Source organism: Panulirus ornatus, chromosome 1 (assembly GCF_036320965.1).
Source record: "Panulirus ornatus isolate Po-2019 chromosome 1, ASM3632096v1, whole genome shotgun sequence".
NCBI lineage: Eukaryota > Metazoa > Arthropoda > Malacostraca > Decapoda > Palinuridae > Panulirus > Panulirus ornatus.
In genome coordinates, this window is record NC_092224.1 from 44207255 (window position 1) to 44230549 (window position 23295).

The window sequence follows — 23295 nt, forward strand, 5'->3', positions numbered from 1 at the left end:
ATATCAATCTGGAATTTACTTTTGCTCTATCACATACTCCCACAACTCCTGCTTCAGGAATAGTGCTACTCCTTCCTTTGCCCTTCTCCTATCACCAACCCCTGACTTTACTCCCAAGACATTCCCAAACCACTCTTCCCCTTTACCCTTGAGCTTCATTTCACTTAAGAGCCAAAACATCCAGGTTCCTTTCCTCAAACATACTTCCTATCTCTCCTTTTCTCTAATCTTGATTAAATCCACATAAATATAGACACCCCACCCTGAGCCTCCGAGGAGTATTAGCGCTCCCCACGACTCCTTCTTTCCCCTTTTAGAAAGTTAAATAAAAAAAGGTAAAGGAGCCTAGCCCCCACACCCGTCCCCTTAAGCTGCCTCCTATGACATGCGGGGAATACGTGGGGTGAAAAGAGTGGTAAGAGTAAGTGAGCTTTGAAAGGAGACTTGTGTGAGGAAGTACCAGGAGAGACTGAGTGCAGAATGGAAAAAGGTGAGAGGAAATGATGTAAGGGAAGTGGGGGAGAAATGGGATGTATTTAGGGAAGCACTAATGGCTTGCGCAAAACACACCTGTGGCATGAGAAAGGTGGGAGGTGGGCAGATTAGAAAGGGTAATTAGTGGTGGATGAAGAAGTAAGATTGTTAGTGAAAGAGAAGAGAGGCATTTGGACAATTTTTGCAAGGGAAATAGTGCAAATGACTGGGAGATGCATAAAAGAAAGAGGCAAGAGGTCAAGAGAAAGGTGCAAGAGGTGAAAAAGAGGGCAAATGAAAGTTGGGGTGAGAGAGTATCATTAACTTTTAGGGAGAATAAAAAGATGTTTTGGAAGGAGGTAAATAAAGTGCATAAGGCAAAAGAACAAATGGGAACATCGGTGAAGGGGGATAATTCGGGTAATAACAAGTAGTGGTGAAGTGAGAGTGAGATGGAGTGAGTATTTTGAAGGTTTGATGAATGTGTTTGATGATAGAGCGGCAGATATAGGGCGTTTTGGTCAAGGTGGTGTGCAAAGTGAAAGGGTCAAGGAGAATGATTTGGTAAACAGAGATGAGGTAGTGAAAGCATTGCAGATGAAGATGAAAGGCGGCAGGTTTGAATGGTACTGCTGTGCAGTTTATAAATAAAGAGGGTGACTGTGGTCTTGACTGGTTGGTGAGGATATTCAATGTATGTATGGTTCATGGTGAAGTGCCTGAGGATTGGCGGAATGCATGTACAGTGCCATTGGACAAACACAAAGGGGATAATGGTGAGAGCTCAAAATAAAAAGGTATAAGTTTGTTGAGTATTCCTGGGAAATTATATGGGAGGGTACTGTACAGAGCATCAGATGGGGAGGAGCAATGCAGTTTCAGAAGTGGTAGAGGATGTGCGGATCAGGTGTTTGCTTTGAAGAATTCATGTGAGGAATACTTAGAAAAGCAGATAGATTGGTATGTAGCATTTATGGATCAATAGAAGGCATATGATAAGAGTTGATAGAGATGCTCTGTGGAAGGCATTATGAGTATATGGTGTTGGAGGCAAGTAACCAGAAGCAGTGAAAAGTTTTTACCAAGGATGTAAGCATGTGTATGAGTAGGAAGAGATGAAAGTGATTGGTTCCCAGTGAATGTCGGTTTGTGGCAGGGGTGAATGATGTGTCCATCATTATTCAATTTCTTTATAGATGGGGTTGTTAGGGAGGGAAATGCAAGAGTTTTGGTGAGAGGGGCAAGTAGTCTGTTGGGGATGAGAGGGCTTGGGAAGTGAGTCAGTTGTTGTTCGATGATAATACATTGCTGGTGGCTGATTCGGGTGAGAAACTGCAGAAGTTGGTGACTGAGTTTGGTAAAAAGTAGAAAGAGGAGTGGCTGATTTGGGTCAGATACTTCAGAGTTGGTGACTGATTTTGGCAAAGTGTGAGAAAGAAGAAAGCCGAGAGTAAATGTATATAAGAGCAAGGTTATCACGTTCACTAAGGTTGAGGGAAAAGTAAATTGAGAGGTAAGTTCAAATGGAGAAAAACTAAAGGAAATGAAGTGTTTTAGATATATCGGAGCGCATTTAGCAGCATATGGAACCATGGAAGCAAAGACGGAGGGGGTGAAGGTTCTGGCAGCCTTCAAGAATGTGTGGAAGGTGAGAACGTTATCTTGGAAAGAAAAAATGGGTATGTTTGAAGGAACAGTGGCTCCAACAAAGTTATATGGTTGCAAGGCTCTGCACTATAGACAGGGTTGTGCTGAGGATGGTGGATGTGTTGAAAATGAGATGTTTGAGGTGGTTTGACCGAGTAAATAATGAAACGGTAAGAGATGTGTGGTTTTAAAAAGTGTGTGGTTGAGAGAGCAGAAGAGGGTGTATTGAGAGGGTTTGGCCACATGGAGAGAATGAATGAGGAAAGATTAACAAAGAGGATACATGTGTCAGAGGTGAAGGGAATAAGGAGAAGTGGGAAACCAAATTGGAGGTGGAAGGATGGAATGAAAATGATTTTGAGCAATCAGGGCCTTAACATACAGGAGGGTGAAGGGCTTGCAAGGAATAGAGTGAATTGGAACGATGTGGTGTACCAAGGTTGATGTGATGTCAATGGATTGAACCAGGGCATGTGAAGCGTCTGGAGTAAACCATGGAAAGTTTTGTGGGGCCTTGATGTGGAAAGGGAACTATGCTTTCGGTGCATTACACATGACAGCTAGAGACTGAGTGTGAACAAATGTGGTCTTTGTTGTCTTTTCCTAGCGCATTTCCTCACGCATTCCCCACGTGTTGTAGAGGGCAACTAAAGGGAACGGGAGAGTGGGGCTAGGAACTCTCCCCTCCTTGTATTTTATGGATGGGGTTGTTAGGGAGGTGAATGCAAGAGTTTTGGAAAGAGGGGCAAGTATGAGGTCTATTGTGGATGAGAGAGCTTGCGAAGTGAGTCAGTTGTTGTTCACTGATGATACAGCGCTGGTGGCTGATTCATGTGAGAAACTGCAGAAGCTGGTGACTGAGTTTGGTAAAGTATGTGAAAGAAGAAAGTTAAGAGTAAATGTGAATAAGAGCAAGGATATTAGGTACAGTAGGGTTAGGGTCAAGTCAATTGGGAGGTAAGTTTGAATAGAGAAAAACTGGAGGAAGTAAAGGTTTTTAGATATCTGGGAGTGGATTTGGCAGCGGATGGAACCATGGAAGCGGAAGTGAATCATAGGGTGGGGGAGGGGGCAAAAATCCTGGGAGCCTTGAAGAATGTGTGGAAGTCAAGAACATTATCTCAGAAAGCAAAAATGGGTATGTTTGAAGGAATAGTGGTTCCAACAATGTTGTATGGTTGCGAGGCGTGAGCTATGGATAGAGTTGTGCGCAGGAAGGTGGATGTGCTGGAAATGAGATGTTTGAGGACAATGTGTGGTGTGAGGTGGTTTGATCGAGCAAGTAATAATAGGGTAAGAGAGATGTGTGGAAATAAAAAGAGTGTGGTTGAGAGAGCAGAAGAGGGTCTTTTGAAATGGTTTGGGCACATGGAGAGAATGAGTGAGGAAAGATTGACCAAGAGGATATATGTGTCGGAGGTGGAGGGAACGAGGAGAAGTGGGAGACCAAATTGGAGGTAGAAAGATGGAGTGAAAATGATTTTGAGTGATCGGGGCCTGAACATGCAGGAGGGTGAAAGGCGGGCAAGGAATAGAGTGAATTGGATTGATGTGGTATACCGGGGTCGACGTGCTGTCAATGGATTGAATCAGGGCATGTGAAGCGTCTGGGGTAAACCATGGAAAGTTCTGTGGGGCCTGGATGTGGAAAGGGAGCTGTGGTTTCGGGCATTATTTTCATGACAGCTAGAGACTGAGTGTGAACGAATGGGGCCTTTGTTGTCTTTTCCTAGCGCTACCTCACACACATGAGGGGTAGGGGGATGTTATTCCATGTGTGGCGAGGTGGTGATGGGAATGAATAAAGGCAGACAGAGTGAATTGTGTGCATGTGTATATATGTATGTGTCTGTGTGTGTATACATATGTGTACATTGAGATGTATGGGTATGAATATTTGCGTGTGTGGACCTGTAAGTATATACATGTGTATGGGGGTGGGTTGGGCCATTTCCTTTGTCTGTTTCCTTGCGCTACCTCGCAAACGCGGGAGACAGCGACAAAGCAAAATAAAAATAAAAATAAATAAAAAAGGGGAAACAGAAGGAGTCATGTGGGAAGTGCTCATGCTCCTCGAAGGCTCAGACTGGGGTGTTTAAATGTGTGTGGATGTAATCAAGATGAGAAAAAAGGAGAGATAGGTAGTATGTTTAAGGAAAGGAACCTGAATGTTTTGACTCTGAGTGAAATGAAGCTTTAGGGTAAAGGGGAAGAGTGGTTTGGGAATGTCTTGGGAGTAAAGCCAGGGGTTGGTGAGAGGACAAGAGCAAGGGAAGGAGTAGCACTACACCTGAAACAGGAGTGGTGGGAGTATGTGATAGATGTCAAAAAGCAAACTGTAGATTGATATGGGTAAAACTGAAAAAGGATGGAATGATGGATGATTGTTGTTGCCTATGCAGCTTTGATGCATGACACAGGGTTATAGTGATGGGTGATTTCAATGCAAAGGTAAGTAATGTTGCAGTTAAGGATATACTTGGTGTACATGAGGTGTTCAGTGTTGTAAATGGAAATGGTGAAGAGTTTGTAGATTTGTGTGCTGAAAAAGGAATGGTGATTGGGAATACCTGATTTAAAAAGAGATATACATAAGTATACATATGTAAGAAGAGAGATGGCCAGAAAGCATTATTGGATTACATGTTAATTGATAGGTGCGTGAAAGTGAGACTTTTGGATGTTAATGTGCTGAGAGGGGCAACTGGAGGGATGTCTGATCATTATCTTGTGGAGGCAAAGGTGGAGATTTGTAGAGGTTTTGAGAAAAGAAGAGAGAATGTTGGGGTGAAGAGAGTGGTGAGCATAAGTGAGCTTGGGAAGGAGACTTGTGTGAGGAAGTACCAGGAGAGATTGAGTGCAGAATGGAAAAAGGTGAGAGAAAATGACGTAAGGGGAGTGGGGGAGGAATGGGATGTATTTAGGGAAGCAGTGATGGCTTGCGCAGAAGAAGACTGTGGCATAAGAAAGGTGGGAGGTGGGCAGATTAGAAAGGTAGTGAGTGGTGGGATGAAGAAGTAAGATTGTCAGTGAAAGAGAAGAGAGAGGCATTTGGATGATTTTTACAGAGATTAGTGCAAATGACAAGGTGATTTATAAAAGAAAGAGGCAGGAAGTCAAGGGAAAGGTGCAAGAGGAGAAAAAGAGGACAAATGAGAGTTGGGGTGAGAGTGTATCGTTAAATTTAAGGGAAAATAAAAAGATGTTTATCCCTGGTGATAGGGGAGAAAGAATACTTCCTACGTATTCCCTGAGTGTCGTAGAACGCGACTAAAAGGGAAAGGGGGGGAGGGGGCTGGAAATCCTCCCCTCTCATTTTTAATTTTACAAAAGAAGGAGCAGAGAAGGGGGCCAAGTGAGGATAGTCCCTCAAAGGCTCAGTTGTCTGTTCTTAATGCTACCTCGCTAACGCAGGAAATGGTGAATACTATGAAAAAAAAAAAAAAAAAATTTGGGGGAAGGAGGTAAATATAGAGTAAGACAAAATAACAAATGGGGAAGTAATAACAAGTAGCAGTGAAGTTAGAAGATGGAGTGAATATTTTGAAGGTTTGTTGAATGTTTGATGATAAAGTGGCAGATATAGGGTGTTTTGGTCGAGCTGGTGTGCGAAGTGAGAGGGTCATGGAGAACAGTTTGGGAAAGAGAGAATAGGTAGCAATAGTTTTGCGGAATATGGAAGCCGGAAAGGCGGCAGGTTTGGCTGGTAATATAGTGGAATTTATTAAAAAAAAAAGGGGGTGACTGTGTTGTTGATTGGTTGGTGAGGATATTCAATGGATGTATCGTTCATGGTGAAATGCTCGAGGATTGGCAGATTGCATGCATAGTCCTATTGTACAAAGCCAAAAGGGATAAAGGCAAGTGTTCAAATTACAAAGGTATAAATTTGTTGAGTATCCCTGGGAAATTATATGGGAGGGTACTGATTAAGAGGGTGAAGACATGTACAGAGCTTCAGATTGGGGAAGAGCAGAGTGGTTTCAGAAGTGGTAGAGGATCTATGGATCAGGTGTTTGCTTTGAAGAATGTATATGAGAAATACTTAGAAAAATAAATGGATTTGTATGTAGCAATTGTGGATCTGGAGAAGCCATATGATAGAGTTTATAGAGATGCTCTGTGGAAGGTATTAAGCTTAAGTATATGGTGTGGGAGGTAAGTTGCTAGAAGCAGTGAAAAGTTTTTATTAGGGACGTAAGGCATGTTTACGAGTAGTAAGAGAGGAAAGTGATTGGTTCTCAGTGAATGTCGGGTTTCTGACTCAAGTGCGTGATGTCTCCATGGTTAGGGAGGTGAATGCAAGAGTTTTGGAGAGAGGGATAAGTATGTAGTCCGTTGTGGACAAGAGGGCTTGGGAAATGAGTCAGTTGTTGTTTGCTGATGATACAGTGCTGGTGGCAGATCCAGGTGAGAAACTGCAGAAGTTAGTGACTGAGTTTGGTAAAGTGTGTGAAAGAAGAAAGCTGAGAGTAAATGTGAATAAGAGTACGGTTGTTAGGTTCAGTAGGGTGAAGGGACAAGTCAGTTGGGAGGTAATTCTGAATGGAGAAAAACTGGAGGAAGTGAAGTGTTTTAGATATCTGGGAGTGGATTTAGCAGGGGATGGAACCATGGTAGTGGAAGTGAGTCACAGGGTGGGGAGGGGGAGATGGTTTTGGGAGCATTGAAGAATGTGTGGAAGATAACATCATCTCCGAGGGTAAAAATGGGTACATTTGAAGGAAGTGTTCCAACCATGTTATATGGTTGCGAGGGTTGGGCTTTACATAGGGTTGTGCGAAGGCAGGTGGATGTGTTGGAAATGAGATGTTTGAGGCCAATATGTGATGTGAGGTGGTTTGACCGAGAAAGTAATGAAAGGGTAAGAGAGATGTGTGGTAATAAAAAGTGCGGTTGAGAGAGCAGAAGAGGGTGTATTGAAATGGTTTGGTTACATGGAGAGAGTGAGTGAGGAAAGATTGACAAAGAGGATATATGTGTCAAAGGTGGAGGGAAAGAGGAGATGTGGGAGACCAAATTGGAGGTGGAAGGATGGAGTGATAAGGATTTTAAGCGAATGGGGCCTCTATATGCAGGAGGGTGAAAGGCGTGCAAGGAATAGTGAATTCGAATGATGTGGTATAACGGGGTTAAAGTGCTGTCAATGGATTGAACCAGGGCATGTGAAGCGTCTGGGGTGAACCATGGAAAGTTTCGTGGGGGCCTGGATGTGGAAAGGGAGCTGTGGTGTTGATGCATTACACATGACAGCTAGAGACTGAGTGTAAACAAATGTGGCCTTTGTTGTTTTTACCTAGAGCTACCTTGCATGCACGCAGGGGGAGGGGGGTGCCATTTCATGTGTCAGGGTGGCGGGAAATGGATGAACGAAACATGAATGAATATGTATGTGTGTATATATGTATAATGTCAGTGTATGTTTAAGTATGTATATGTTGAAATGAAGAGGTATGTATATTTGTGTGTGTGGGGGTCTATGTATATACATGTGTACATGGGTGGGCTGGGCCATTCTTTTACCTGTTCCCTTGCACTAACTCGCAAACATGGGAGACAATGACAAAGAATAATAATGATAAAAAAAATACATATACAAAAAACACACCAAACTGTCCATTACCTACCTTCCTGAGTTGAAAAAAGACAACTAAACAACACACACTTTATGTTGTTATATGCTATACTGCATTTAAGTTAACCAGCCCACTTAAATAGCAGCTGACTTTATGAAATCTTGGCAGATGGATGTTCCTGGCTGGATCCTTACAGATATACTGGACAACAGATTTCCTTGTGACACTCAACTGTGGGATTACAAAGAAAATACAATAACAATCTGAATGAGACATGTAACATAAAATCAAATAATACCGAAAAATATTCACTGGTGACTTAGCAATTGTAAAGGAAATTATGAAAAGGTAAGAAGTGGCATTTGCTTCCTTTAATGTTACAAAATGCGCACATAAGGTATATTCCCGGTTGTAATCATATGAACGGAATACAGGTATTTGGTATAACAAGGATATCCGAAAACTGCCAATGTCATCAGGAAATTGCTTTTTTTATGTCTGCTGAGATGGCACAGGCAGCAGAGACCCTAATGAGAGGCTATATATATATATATATATATATATATATAATATATATATATATATATATATATATATATATATATATATATATATATATATACATATATATATATATATATATATATTTTTTTTTTTTTTACTTTGTCGGTCTCCCGCGTTTGCGAGGTAGCACAAGGAAACAGACGAAAGAAATGGCCCAACCCCCCCATACACATGTATATATTTACGTCCACAGACGCAAATATACATACCTACACAGCTTTCCATGGTTTACCCCAGACGCTTCACATGCCTTGATTCAATCCACTGACAGCAAGTCAACCCCGGTATACCACATCGCTCCAATTCACTCTGTTCCTTGCCCTCCTTTCACCCTCCTGCATGTTCAGGCCCCGATCACACAAAATCTTTTTCACTCCATCTTTCCACCTCCAATTTGGTCTCCCTCTTCTCCTCGTTCCCTCCACCTCCGACACATATATCCTCTTGGTCAATCTTTCCTCACTCATTCTCTCCATGTGCCCAAACCACTTCAAAACACCCTCTTCTGCTCTCTCAACCACGCTCTTTTTATTTCCACACATCTCTCTTACCCTTACGTTACTCACTCGATCAAACCACCTCACACCACACATTGTCCTCAAACATCTCATTTCCAGCACATCCATCCTCCTGCGCACAACTCTATCCATAGCCCACGCCTCGCAACCATACAACATTGTTGGAACCACTATTCCTTCAAACATACCCATTTTTGCTTTCCGAGATAATGTTCTCGACTTCCACACATTCTTCAAGGCCCCCAGAATTTTCGCCCCCTCCCCCACCCTATGATCCACTTCCGCTTCCATGGTTCCATCCGCTGCCAGATCCACTCCCAGATATCTAAAACACTTCACTTACTCCAGTTTTTCTCCATTCAAACTCACCTCCCAATTGACTTGACCCTCAACCCTACTGTACCTAATAACCTTGCTCTTATTCACATTTACTCTTAACTTTCTTCTTCCACACACTTTACCAAACTCAGTCACCAGCTTCTGCAGTTTCTCACATGAATCAGCCACCAGCGCTGTATCATCAGCGAACAACAACTGACTCACTTCCCAAGCTCTCTCATCCCCAACAGACTTCAAACTTGCCACTCTTTCCAAAACCCTTGCATTTACCTCCCTAACAACCCCATCCATAAACAAATTAAACAACCATGGAGACATCACACACCCCTGCCGCAAACCTACATTCACTGAGAACCAATCACTTTCCTCTCTTCCTACACGTACACATGCCTTACATCCTCGATAAAAACTTTTCACTGCTTCTAACAACTTTCCTCCCACACCATATATTCTTAATACCTTCCACAGAGCATCTCTATCAACTCTATCATATGCCTTCTCCAGATCCATAAATGCTACATACAAATCCATTTGCTTTTCTAAGTATTTCTCACATACATTCTTCAAAGCAAACACCTGATCCACACATCCTCTACCACTTCTGAAACCACACTGCTCTTCCCCAATCTGATGCTCTGTACATGCCTTCACCCTCTCAATCAATACCCTCCCATATAATTTACCAGGAATACTCAACAAACTTATACCTCTGTAATTTGAGCACTCACTCTTATCCCCTTTGCCTTTGTACAATGGCACTATGCACGCATTCCGCCAATCCTCAGGCACCTCACCATGAGTCATGCATACATTAAATAACCTTACCAACCAGTCAACAATACAGTCACCCCCTTTTTTAATAATATATATATATATATATATATATATATATATATATATATATATATATATATATGTATAAATATTTTTTTTTTCAAAAGGAAGGAACAGAGAAGGGGACTGGATGAGGATGTTTCCTCGGAGGCCCAGTCCTCTGTTCTTAACGCTACCTCGCTGACGTGGGAAATGGCGAATAGTATGAAAGAAAGAAAAGATATATATATTATTATTTTTTCCTTTGTCGGTCTCCCGCGTTAGTGAGGTAGTGCAAGGAAACAGACGAAAGAATGGCCCAACCCACCCACAAACACATGTATATACATACACGTCCACACACGCAAATATACATACCTATACATCTAAACGTACACATATATACACAGACATATAAATGTATACACATGTACATAATTCATAGTCTGCCTTTATTCATTCCCTTCACCACACATGAAATAACAACCCCCTCCCCCCCTCATGTGTGCAAGGTAGCGCTAGGATAAGATAACATAGGGCACATTCGTTCACACTCAGTCTCTAGCTGTCATGTAATAATGCACCAAAACCACAACTCCCTTTCCACATCCAGGCCCCACACAACTTTCCATGGTTTACCCCAGATGCTTCACATGCCCTGGTTCAATCCATTGACAGCACGTCGACCCCGGTATACCACATCGTTCCAATTCACTCTATTCCTTGCACGCCTTTCACTCTCCTGCATGTTCAGGCCCAGATCAATCAAAATCTTTTTCACTTCATCTTTCCACCTCCTATTTGGTCTCCCACTTCTCGTTCCCTCCACCTCTGACATATATACTCTTTGTCAATCTTTCCTCACTCATTCTCTCCATGTGATCAAACCATTTCCAAACACCCTCTTCTGCTCTCTCAACAACACTCTTTATCACCACATATCTCTCTTACCCTATTATTACTTACTCGATCAAACCACCTCACACAACATACTGTCCTCAAACATCTCATTTCCAGCACATCCACCCTCCTCCGCACAACTCTATCCATAGCACATGCCTTGCAACCATATAACATTGTTGGAACTACTATTCCTTCAAACATACACATTTTTGCTTTCCAAGACAATGTTCTCGACTTCCACACATTCTTCAATGCTCCCAGAAATTTGGCCCCTCCCCCACCCTATGATTCACTTCCACTTCCATGGTTCCATCCGCTCCCAAATCCACTACCAGATATCTAAAACATTTCACTTCCTCCAGTTTTTCTCCATTCAAACTTACCTCCCAAATGACTTGACCCTCAACCCTACTGTACATAATAACCTCGCTCATATTCACATTTACTCTCAGCTTTCTTCTTTCACACACTTTACCAAACTCAGTCACCAAATTCTGCAGTTTCTCACACGAATCACCCACCAGTGCTGTATCAACAGCGAACACCAACTGACTTACTTCCCAAGCTCCCTCATCCTCAACAGACTGCATACTTGCCCCTCATTCCAAAACTCTTGCATTCACCTCCCTAACAACACCATCCATAAACAAATTAAACAACCATGGAGACATCACACACCCCTGCCGCAAACCTACATTCACTGAGAACCAATCACTTTCCTCTCTTCCTACTCATACACATGCCTTACATTCTCGATAAAAACTTTTCACTGCTTCTAACAACTTCCCTTCCACACCATATATTCTTAATACCTTCCACAGAGCATCTCTCTCAACTCTATCATATGCCTTCTCCAGATCCATAAATGCTACATACAAATCCATTTGCTTTTCTAGGTATTTCTCACATACATTCTTCAAAGCAAACACCTGATCCACACATCCTCTACCACTTCTGAAACCACAATACACTTCCCCAGTCTGATGCTCTGTACATGCCTTCACCCTCTCAATCAATACCCTCCCATATAATTTCCCAGGAATACTCAACAAACTTATACCTCTGTAATTTGAGCACTCACTTTTATCCCCTTTGCCTTTATACAATGGCACTATACATGCATTCTGCCAATCCTTAGGCACCTCACCATGAGTCATACATACATTAAATAACCTTACCAACCAGTCAACAATACAGTCACCCCTTTTTTAACAAATTCCACTGCAATACCATCCAAACCCACTGCCTTGCCGGATTTCATCTTCCGCAAAGCTTTTACTACCTCTTCTCTGTTTACCAAATCATTTTCCCTAACCCTCTCACTTTGCACACCACCTCGACCAAAACACCCTATATCTGCCACTCTATCATCAAACACATTCAACAAACCTTCAAAATACTTACTCCATCTCCTTCTCACATCACCACTACTTGTTATCACCTCCCCATTAGCCCCCTTCACTGAAGTTCCCACTTGTTCCCTCGTCTCACGCACTTTATTTACCTCCTTCCAAAACATCTTTTTATCCTCCCTAAAATCTAATGATACTCTCTCACCTCAACTCTCATTGCCCTCTTTTTCACCTCTTGCACCTTTCTCTTTATTTCCTGCCTCTTTCTTTTATACATCTCCCACTCATTTGCATTATTTCCCTGCAAAAATCATCCAAATGCCTCTCTCTTCTCTTTCACTAATAATCTTACTTCTTCATCCCACCACTCACTACCCTTTCTAATCTACCCACCTCCCATGCTTCTCATGCCACAAGCATCTTTTGGGAAAGCCATCACTGCTTCCTTAAATACATCCCAATCCTCCCCCACTCCCCTTACCTCCCTTGTTCTCACCTTTTTCCATTCTGTAGTCTGTCTCTCCTGGAACTTCCTCACACAAGTCTCCTTTCTAAGCTCACTTACTCTCACCACTCTTTTCCCCCCAACATTCTCTCTTCTTTTCTGAAAACCTCTACAAATCTTCACCTTCGCCTCCACAAGATAATGATCAGACATCCCTCCAGTTGCACCTCTCAGCACATTAACATCCAAAAATCTCTCTTTCGCGCGCCTATCAATTAACACGTAATCCAATTAAGCTCTCTGGCCATCTCTCCTACTCACATATGTATACTTATGTATATATCTCTTTTTAAACCAGGTATTCCCAATCACCATTCCTTTTTCAGCACATAAATCTACAAGCTCTTCACCATTTCCATTTACAACACTGAACACCCTATGTACACCAATTATTCCCTCAACTGCCATATTACTCACCTTTGCATTCAAATCACCCATCACTACAACCCGGTCTCGTGCATCAAAACTACTAACACACTCACTCGGCTGCTCCCAAAACACTTGCCTCTGATGATCTTTCTTCTCATACCCAGGTGCATATGCACCAATAATCAACCATCTCTCTCCATCAACTTTCAGCTTTACCCATATCAATCTACAGTTTACTGTCTTACACTCTATCACATACTCTCACCACTCCTGTTTCAGGAGTAGTGCTACTCCTTCCCTTCCTCTTGTCCTCTCACTAACCCCTGACTTTACTCCCAAGACATTCCCAAATCACTCTTCCCCTTTACCCTTGAGCTTCGTTTCACTCAGAGCCAAAACATCCAGGTTCCTTTCCTCTAACATACAACCTATCTCTCCTTTTTTCTCATCTTGGTTACATCCACACAAATCTAGACACCCCAATCTAAGCCTTCGAGGAGGATGAGCACTCCCCGCGTGACTCCTTCGGCTTCCCCCTTTAGAAAGTTAAAATACAAGGAGGGGAGGGTTTCCAGCCCCTTTAGTCGCCTTCTATGACACATGAGGGCTGCGTGGGAAGTATTCTATCTCGCCTATCCCCAGGGATAATATATATATTTTTTTTATTATTATTATTATTTTGCTTTGTCGCTGTCTCCCACGTTTGCGAGGTAGCGCAAGGAAACAGACGAAAGAAATGGCCCAACCCACCCCCATACACATGTATATACACACACGTCCACACACGCAAAATATACATACCTATACATCTCAATGTACACATATATATACACACACAGACACATACATATATACCCATGCACACACTTCACACTGTCTGCCTTTATTCATTCCCATCGCCACCTCGCCACACATGGAATACCATCCCCCTCCCCCCTCATTTGTGCGGGGTAGCACTAGGAAAAGACAACAAAGGCCTCATTCATTCACACTCAGTCTCTAGCTGTCATGCAATAATGCCCGAAACCACAGCTCCCTTTCCACATCCAGGCCCCACACAACTTTCCATGGTTAGGTTAGGTTAGGTGACAGCTGGAGACTGAGTATGAACGAATGGGGCCTTTGTTGTCTTTTCCTAGTGCTACCTCGCACACATGAGGGGGGAGGGGGATGGTATTCCATGTGTGGCGAGGTGGTGATGGGAATGAATAGGGGCAGACAGTGTGAATTGTGTGCATGGGTATATATGTATGTGTCTGTGTGTGTATATATATGTGTACATTGAGATGTATAGGTATGTATATTTGCGTGTGTGGGCGTATGTGTGCGTACATTGTGTATGGGGGTGGGTTGTGCCATTTCTTTCGTCTGTTTCCTTGCGCTACCTCGCAAACGCGGGAGACAGCGACAAAGTAAAATAAATATATATATATATATATATATATATATATATATATATATATATATATATATATATATATATATATATATATATATATTTTTTTTTTTGCTTTGTTGCTGTCTCCCGCGTTTGCGAGGTAGCGCAAGGAAACAGACGAAAGAAATGGCCCAACCCACCCCCATACACATGTATATACATACATCCGCACACGCAAATATACATACCTACACAGCTTTCCATGGTTTACCCCAGACGCTTCACATGCCTTGATTCAATCCACTGACAGCAGGTCAACCCCGGTATACCACATCGCTCCAATTCACTCTATTCCTTGCCCTCCTTTCACCCTCCTGCATGTTCAGGCCCCGATCACACAAAATCTCTTTCACTCCATCTTTCCACCTCCAATTTGGTCTCCCTCTTCTAAGACCTCGTTCCCTCCACCTCCGACACATATATTCTCTTGGTCCATCTTTCCTCACTCATTCTCTCCATGTGCCCGAACCATTTCAAAACACCCTCTTCTGCTCTCTCAACCACGCTCTTTTTATTTCCACACATCTCTCTTACCCTTACGTTACTTACTCGATCAAACCACCTCACACCACACATTGTCCTCAAACATCTCATTTCCAGCACATCCATCCTCCTGCGCACAACTCTATCCATAGCCCACGCCTCGCAACCATACAACATTGTTGGAACCACTATTCCTTCAAACATACCCATTTTTGCTTTCCGTGATAATGTTCTCGACTTCCACACATTCTTCAAGGCTCCCAGAATTTTCGCCCCCTCCCCCACCCTATGATCCACTTCCGCTTCCATGGTTCCATCCGCTCCCAGATCCACTCCCAGATATCTAAAACACTTCACTTCCTCCAGTTTTTCTCCATTCAAACTCACCTCCCAGTTGACTTGACCCTCAACCCTACTGTACCTAATAACCTTGCTCTTATTCACATTTACTCTTAACTTTCTTCTTTCACACACTTTACCAAACTCAGTCACCAGCTTCTGCAGTTTCTCACATGAATCAGCCACCAGCGCTGTATCATCATCGAAAACAACTGACTCACTTCCCAAGCTCTCTCATCCCCAACAGACTTCATACTTGCCCCTCTTTCCAAAACTCTTGCATTCACCTCCCTAACAACCCCATCCATAAACAAATTAAACAACCATGGAGACATCACACACCCCTGCCGCAAACCTACATTCACTGAGAACCAATCACTTTCCTCTCTTCCTACACGTACACATGCCTTACATCCTCGATAAAAACTTTTCACTGCTTCTAACAACTTGCCTCCCACACCATATATTCTTAATACCTTCCACAGAGCATCTCTATCAACTCTATCATATGCCTTCTCCAGATCCATAAATGCTACATACAAATCCATTTGCTTTTCTAAGTATTTCTCACATACATTCTTCAAAGCAAACACCTGATCCACACATCCTCTACCACTTCTGAAACCACACTGCTCTTCCCCAATCTGATGCTCTGTACATGCCTTCACCCTCTCAATCAATATCCTCCCATATAATTTACCAGGAATACTCAACAAACTTATACCTCTGTAATTTGAGCACTCACTCTTATCCCCTTTGCCTTTGTACAATGGCACTATGCACGCATTCCGCCAATCCTCAGGCACCTCACCATGAGTCATACATACATTAAATAACCTTACCAACCAGTCAACAATACAGTCACCCCCTTTTTTAATAAATTCCACTGCAATACCATCCAAACCTGCTGCCTTGCCGGCTTTCATCTTCCGCAAAGCTTTTACTACCTATTCTCTGTTTACCATATATATATATATATATATATATATTTTTTTTTTATACTATTCGCTATTTCCCGCGATAGCGAGGTAGCGTTAAGAACAGAGGATGGGACTTTGAGGGAATATCCTCACCTGGACCTCTTCTCTGTTCCTTCTTTTGGAAAAAAAAAAAAAAAAAAAAAAACGAGAGGGGAGGATTTCCAGCCCCCCGCTCCCTTCCCTTTTAGTCGCCTTCTACGACACGCAGGGAATACGTGGGAAGTATTCTTTCTCCCCTATCCCCAGGGAAAATATATATATATATATATATATATATATATATATATATATATATATATATTATATATATTATATATATATATATATATTATATTATATATATATATATATATTTTTTTTTTTTTTTTTTTATACTTTGTCGCTGTCTCCCGCGTCTGCGAGGTAGCGCAAGGAAACAGACGAAAGAAATGGCCCAACCCCCCCCCCCCATACACATGTACATACACACGTCCACACACGTGTATACATACCTACACAGCTTTCCATGGTCCACCCCAGACGCCTCACATGCCTTGATTCACTCCACTGACAGCACGTCAACCCCTGTATACCACATCGCTCCAATTCACTCTATTCCTTGCCCTCCTTACACCCTCCTGCATGTTCAGGCCCCAATCACACAAAATCTTTTTCACTCCATCTTTCCACCTCCAATTTGGTCTCCCTCTTCTCCTCGTTCCCTCCACCTCCGACACATATATCCTCTTGGTCAATCTTTCCTCACTCATTCTCTCCATGTGCCCAAACCATTTCAAAACACCCTCTTCTGCTCTCTCAACCACGCTCTTTTTATTTCCACACATCTCTCTTACCCTTACGTTACTTACTCGATCAAACCACCTCACACCACACATTGTCCTCAAACATCTCATTTCCAGCACATCCATCCTCCTGCGCACAACTCTATCCATAGCCCACGCCTCGCAACCATACAACATTGTTGGAACCACTATTCCTTCAAACATACCCATTTTTGCTTTCCGAGATAATGTTCTCGACTTCCACACATTTTTCAAGGCTCCCAAAATTTTCGCCCCCTCCCCCACCCTATGATCCACTTCCGCTTCCATGGTTCCATCCGCTGACAGATCCACTCCCAGATATCTAAAACACTTCACTTCCTCCAGTTTTTCTCCATTCAAACTTACCTCCCAATTGACTTGACCCTCAACCCTACTGTACCTAATAACCTTGCTCTTATTCACATTTACTCTTAACTTTCTTCTTCCACACACTTTACCAAACTCAGTCACCAGCTTCTGCAGTTTCTCACATGAATCAGCCACCAGCGCTGTATCATCAGCGAACAACAACTGACTCACTTCCCAGGCTCTCTCATCCCCAACAGACTTCATACTTGCCCCTCTTTCCAGGACTCTTGCATTTACCTCCCTAACAACCCCATCCATAAACAAATTAAACAACCATGGAGACATCACACACCCCTGCCGCAAACCTACATTCACTGAGAACCAATCACTTTCCTCTCTTCCTACACGTACACATGCCTTACATCCTCGATAAAAACTTTTCACTGCTTCTAACAACTTGCCTCCCACACCATATATTCTTAATACCTTCCACAGAGCATCTCTATCAACTCTATCATATGCCTTCTCCAGATCCATAAATGCTACATACAAATCCATTTGCTTTTCTAAGTATTTCTCACATACATTCTTCAAAGCAAACACCTGATCCACACATCCTCTACCACTTCTGAAACCGCACTGCTCTTCCCCAATCTGATGCTCTGTACATGCCTTCACCCTCTCAATCAATACCCTCCCATATAATTTACCAGGAATACTCAACAAACTTATACCTCTGTAATTTGAGCACTCACTCTTATCCCCTTTGCCTTTGTACAATGGCACTATGCACGCATTCCGCCAATCCTCAGGCACCTCACCATGAGTCATACATACATTAAATAACCTTACCAACCAGTCAACAATACAGTCACCCCCTTTTTTAATAAATTCCACTGCAATACCATCCAAACCTGCTGCCTTGCCGGCTTTCATCTTCCGCAAAGCTTTTACTACCTCTTCTCTGTTTACCAAATCATTTTCCCTAACCCTCTCACTTTGCACACCACCTCGACCAAAACACCCTATATCTGCCACTCTGTCATCAGACACATTCAACAAACCTTCAAAATACTCATTCCATCTCCTTCTCACATCACCACTACTTGTTATCACCTCCCCATTTACGCCCTTCACTGAAGTTCCCATTTGCTCCCTTGTCTTACGCACCCTATTTACCTCCTTCCAGAACATCTTTTTATTCTCCCTAAAATTTACTGATAGTCTCTCACCCCAACTCTCATTTGCCCTTTTTTTCACCTCTTGCACCTTTCTCTTGACCTCCTGTCTCTTTCTTTTATACTTCTCCCACTCAATTGCATTTTTTCCCTGCAAAAATCGTCCAAATGCCTCTCTCTTCTCTTTCACTAATACTCTTACTTCTTCATCCCACCACTCACTACCCTTTCTAAACAGCCCACCTCCCACTCTTCTCATGCCACAAGCATCTTTTGCGCAATCCATCACTGATTCCCTAAATACATCCCATTCCTCCCCCACTCCCCTTACTTCCATTGTTCTCACCTTTATATATATATATATATATATATATATATATATATATATATATATATATATATATATATATCATTAAGAATACTTCCCACGTATTCCCTGCGTGTTGTAGAAGGCGACTAAAAGGGGAGGGAGCGGGGGGCTGGAAATCCTCCCCTCTCGTTTTTTTTTTTAATTTTCCAAAAGAAGGAACAGTGGGGGCCAGGTGAGAATATTCCAAAAAAGGCCCAGTCCTCTGTTCTTAACGCTACCTCGCTAACGAGGGAAATGGCGAATAGTTTAAAAGAAAAGTTTTTATTGAGGATGTAAGGCATTTGTACGTGTAGGAAGAGAGGAAAGTCATTGGTTCTCAGTGAATGTAGGTTTGTGGCAGGGGTGTGTGATGTCTCCATGGTTGTTTAATTTGTTTATGGATGGGGTTGTTAGGGAGGTGAATGCAAGAGTTTTGGAAAGAGGGGCAAGTATGAAGTCTGTTGGGATGAGAGAGCTTGGGAAGTGAGTCAGTTGTTGTTCGCTGATGATACAGCGCTGGTGCCTGATTCATGTGAGAAACTGCAGAAGCTGGTGACTGAGTTTGGTAAAGTGTGTGAAAGAAGAAAGTTAAGAGTAAATGTGAATAAGAGCAAGGTTATTAGGTACAGTAGGGTTGAGGGTCAAGTCAATTGGGAGGTAAGTTTGAATGGAGAAAAACTGGAGGAAGTAAAGTGTTTTAGATATCTGGGAGTGGATCTGGCAGCGGATGGAACCATGGAAGCGGAAGTGAATCATAGGGTGGGGGAGGGAGCGAAAATCCTGGGAGCCTTGAAGAATGTGTGGAAGTCGAGAACATTATCTCGGAAAGCAAAAATGGCTATGTTAGAAGGAATAGTGGTTCCAACAATGTTGTATGGTTCTGAGGCATGGGCTATGGATAGAGTTGTGCGCAGGAGGGTGGATGTGCTGGAAATGAGATGTTTGAGGACAATGTGTGGTGTGAGGTGGTTTGATCGAGTAAGTAATAATAGGGTAAGAGAGATGTGTGGAAATAAAAAGAGTGGTTGAGAGAGCAGAAGAGGGTGTTTTGAAATGGTTTGGGCACATGGAGAGAATGAGTGAGGAAAGATTGACCAAGAGGATATATGTCAGAGGTGGAGGGAACGAGGAGAAGTGGGAGACCAAATTGGAGGTGGAAAGATGGAGTGAAAAAGATTTTGAGTGATTGGGGCCTGAACATGCAGGAGGGTGAAAGGCGGGAAAGGAATAGAGTGAATTGCATCGATGTGGTATACCAGGGTTGACGTGCTGTCAGTGGATTGAATCAGGGCATGTGAAGCATCTGGGGTAAACCATGGAAAGTTCTGTGGGGCCTGGATGTGGAAAGGGAGCTGTGGTTTCGGGCATTATTGCATGACAGCTAGAGACTGAGTGTGAACGAATGGGGCCTTTGTTGTCTTTTCCTAGCACTACCTCACACACATGAGGGGGGAGGGGGATGGTATTCCATGTGTGGCGAGGTGGCGATGGGAACAAATAAAGGCAGACAGTATGAATTATGTACATGTGTATATATGTATATGTCTGTGTGTGTATATATATATGTACATTGAGATGTATAGGTATGTATATTTGCGTGTGTGGACGTGTATGTATATACATGTGTATGTGGGCGGGTTGGGCCATTCTTTCATCTATTTCCTTACGCCACCTCGCTAACGCAGGAGACAGCGACAAAGCAAATAAATATAGATAGATAGATAGATATATATTTTATACTAATCGCCATTTCCTACATTAGCGAGGTAGTGTCAAGAACAGAGGACTTAGCCTTTAAGGGAAAATCCTCACTTGGCTCCCTTCTTTGTTCCTCTATTGGAATATATACGTATATATATATGTTTTCTTTCACATTATTCGCCATTTCCTGCGTTAGCGAGGTAGCGTTAAGAACAGAGGACTGGGCCTTTGAGGGAATATCCTCACCTGGCCTGCTTCTCAGTTCCTTCTTTTGGAAAATTAAAAAAAAAAAGAGAGAGGGGAGGATTTCCAGCCACCTGCTCCCTCCCCTTTTAGTCACCTTCTACGACACGCAGGGAATACTTAGGAAGTATTATACTTTGTCGCTGTCTCCTGCGTTAGCGAGTAGCGCAAGGAAACAGATGGAAGAATGGCCCAACCCACCCACATACACATGTATATACATACACGTCCACACATGCACATATACATACCTATACATCTCAACATATACATATATATATACACACACAGACATATACATATATACACATGTACATAATTCATACTGTCTGCCCTTATTCATTCATGTCACCACCCCGCCATACATGAAATAAAAACCCCCTCCACCAGCATATGCATGAGTTAGCGCTAGGAAAAGACAACAAAGACCACATTCGTTCACACTGTCTCTAGCTGTCATGTATAATGCACCGAAACCACAGTTCCCTTTCCACATCCAGGCCACATAGAACTTTCCATGTTCTACCCAAGACGCTTCATATGCCCTGCTTCAATCCATTGACAGCACAGCAACCCCGGTATACCATATCATTCCAATTCATTCTATTCCTAGCATGCCTTTCACCCTCCTGCATGTTCCAGCCCCAATCAATCAAAATCTGCCTTTCACCCTCCTGCATGTTCCAGCCCCAATCAATCAAAATCTTTTTCACTCCATCTTTCCACCTCCAATTCGGTTTCCCACTTCTCCTTGTTCCATCGTCCTCTGACACATATATCCTCTTTATCAATCTTTCCTCACTCATTCTCTCCATGTGACCAAACCATTTCAAAACACCCTCTTCTCCTCTCTCAACCACACTCTTTTTATTACCACACATCTCTCTTACCCTTTCATTACTTACTCGATCATACCACCTCACACCACATATTGTTCTCAAACATCTCATTTCCAGCTCACCAACCCTCCTCTGCACAACTCTATCTATATATTATTTATTTTTATTTATTATACTTTGTCGCTGTCTCCCGCGTTTGCGAGGTAGCGCAAGGAAACAGACGAAAGAAATGGCCCAACCCCCCCCATACACATGTATATACATACGTCCACACACGCAAATATACATACCTACACAGCTTTCCATGGTTTACCCCAGACGCTTCACATGCCTTGATTCAATCCACTGACAGCACGTCAACCCCGGTATACCACATCATTCCAATTCACTCTATTCCTTGCCCTCCTTTCACCCTCCTGCATGTTCAGGCCCCGATCACACAAAATCTTTTTCACTCCATCTTTCCACCTCCAATTTGGTCTCCCTCTTCTCCTCGTTCCCTCCACCTCCGACACATATATTCTCTTGGTCAATCTTTCCTCACTCATTCTCTCCATGTGCCCAAACCACTTCAAAACACCCTCTTCTGCTCTCTCAACCACGCTCTTTTTATTTCCACACATCTCTCTTACCCTTACGTTGCTCACTCGATCAAACCACCTCACACCACACACTGTCCTCAAACATCTCATTTCCAGCACATCCATCCTCCTGCGCACAACTCTATCCATAGCCCACGCCTCGCAACCATACAACATTGTTGGAACCACTATTCCTTCAAACATACCCATTTTTGCTTTCCGAGATAATGTTCTCGACTTCCACACATTCTGCAAGGCTCCCAGAATTTTCGCCCTCTCCCCCACCCTATGATCCACTTCCGCTTTCATGGTTCCATCCGCTGCCAGATCCACTCCCAGATATCTAAAACACTTCACTATCACTATCACTATCTATATATATCTATATATATCCCTGGGGATAGGGGAGAGAGAATACTTCCCATGCATTCCTCACGTGCCGTAAAAGGCGACTAAAGGGTACGAAAGCAGGGGGCTGGAAACCCTCGCCTCATTGTATTCTAACTTTCTAAAAGGGGAAACAGGAGTCACACGGGGAGTGCTCATCCTCCTCGAAGGCTTAAATTGGGGTGTCTTAATGTGTTTGGATGTAATCAAGATGAGAAAAAAGGAGAGATAGGTAGTATGTTTGAGGAAAGGAGCTTGGAAGTTTTGGCTCTGAGTGAAACGAAGCTCAAGGGTAAAGGTGAAGAGTGGTTTGGGAATGTCTTGGGAGTAAAGTCAGGGGTTAGTGAGAGGACAAGAGCAAGGGAAGGACTATCACTACTCCTGAAACAGGAGAGGTAGGAGTATGTGATAGAGTGTAAGAAACTAAACTCTAAGCTAATATGGGTAAAACTGAAAGTGGATGGAGAGAGATAGGTGGTTATTGGTGCATACGCACCTGGGCCTGAGTAGAAAGATCATGCGAGGCAAGTGTTTTGGGAGCAGCGGAGTGAGTGTGTTAGTAGTTTTGATGCACGAGACTGGGTTATAGTGATGGGTAATTTGAA

General features: G+C 42.8%; 1 protein-coding gene across 1 annotated transcript in view; it reads right to left on the reverse strand.

Moving 5' to 3' along the window:
* Positions 1-23295, reverse strand: part of LOC139748811 (pseudouridylate synthase 7 homolog) — a 558239-nt gene that overhangs the window by 495533 nt on the left and 39411 nt on the right. Inside the window, exon 2 of the mRNA XM_071662245.1 lies at positions 7749-7928. The gene's annotated coding sequence lies outside the window, so the exon portion shown is untranslated. The remainder of the gene's footprint in view (positions 1-7748; positions 7929-23295) is intronic.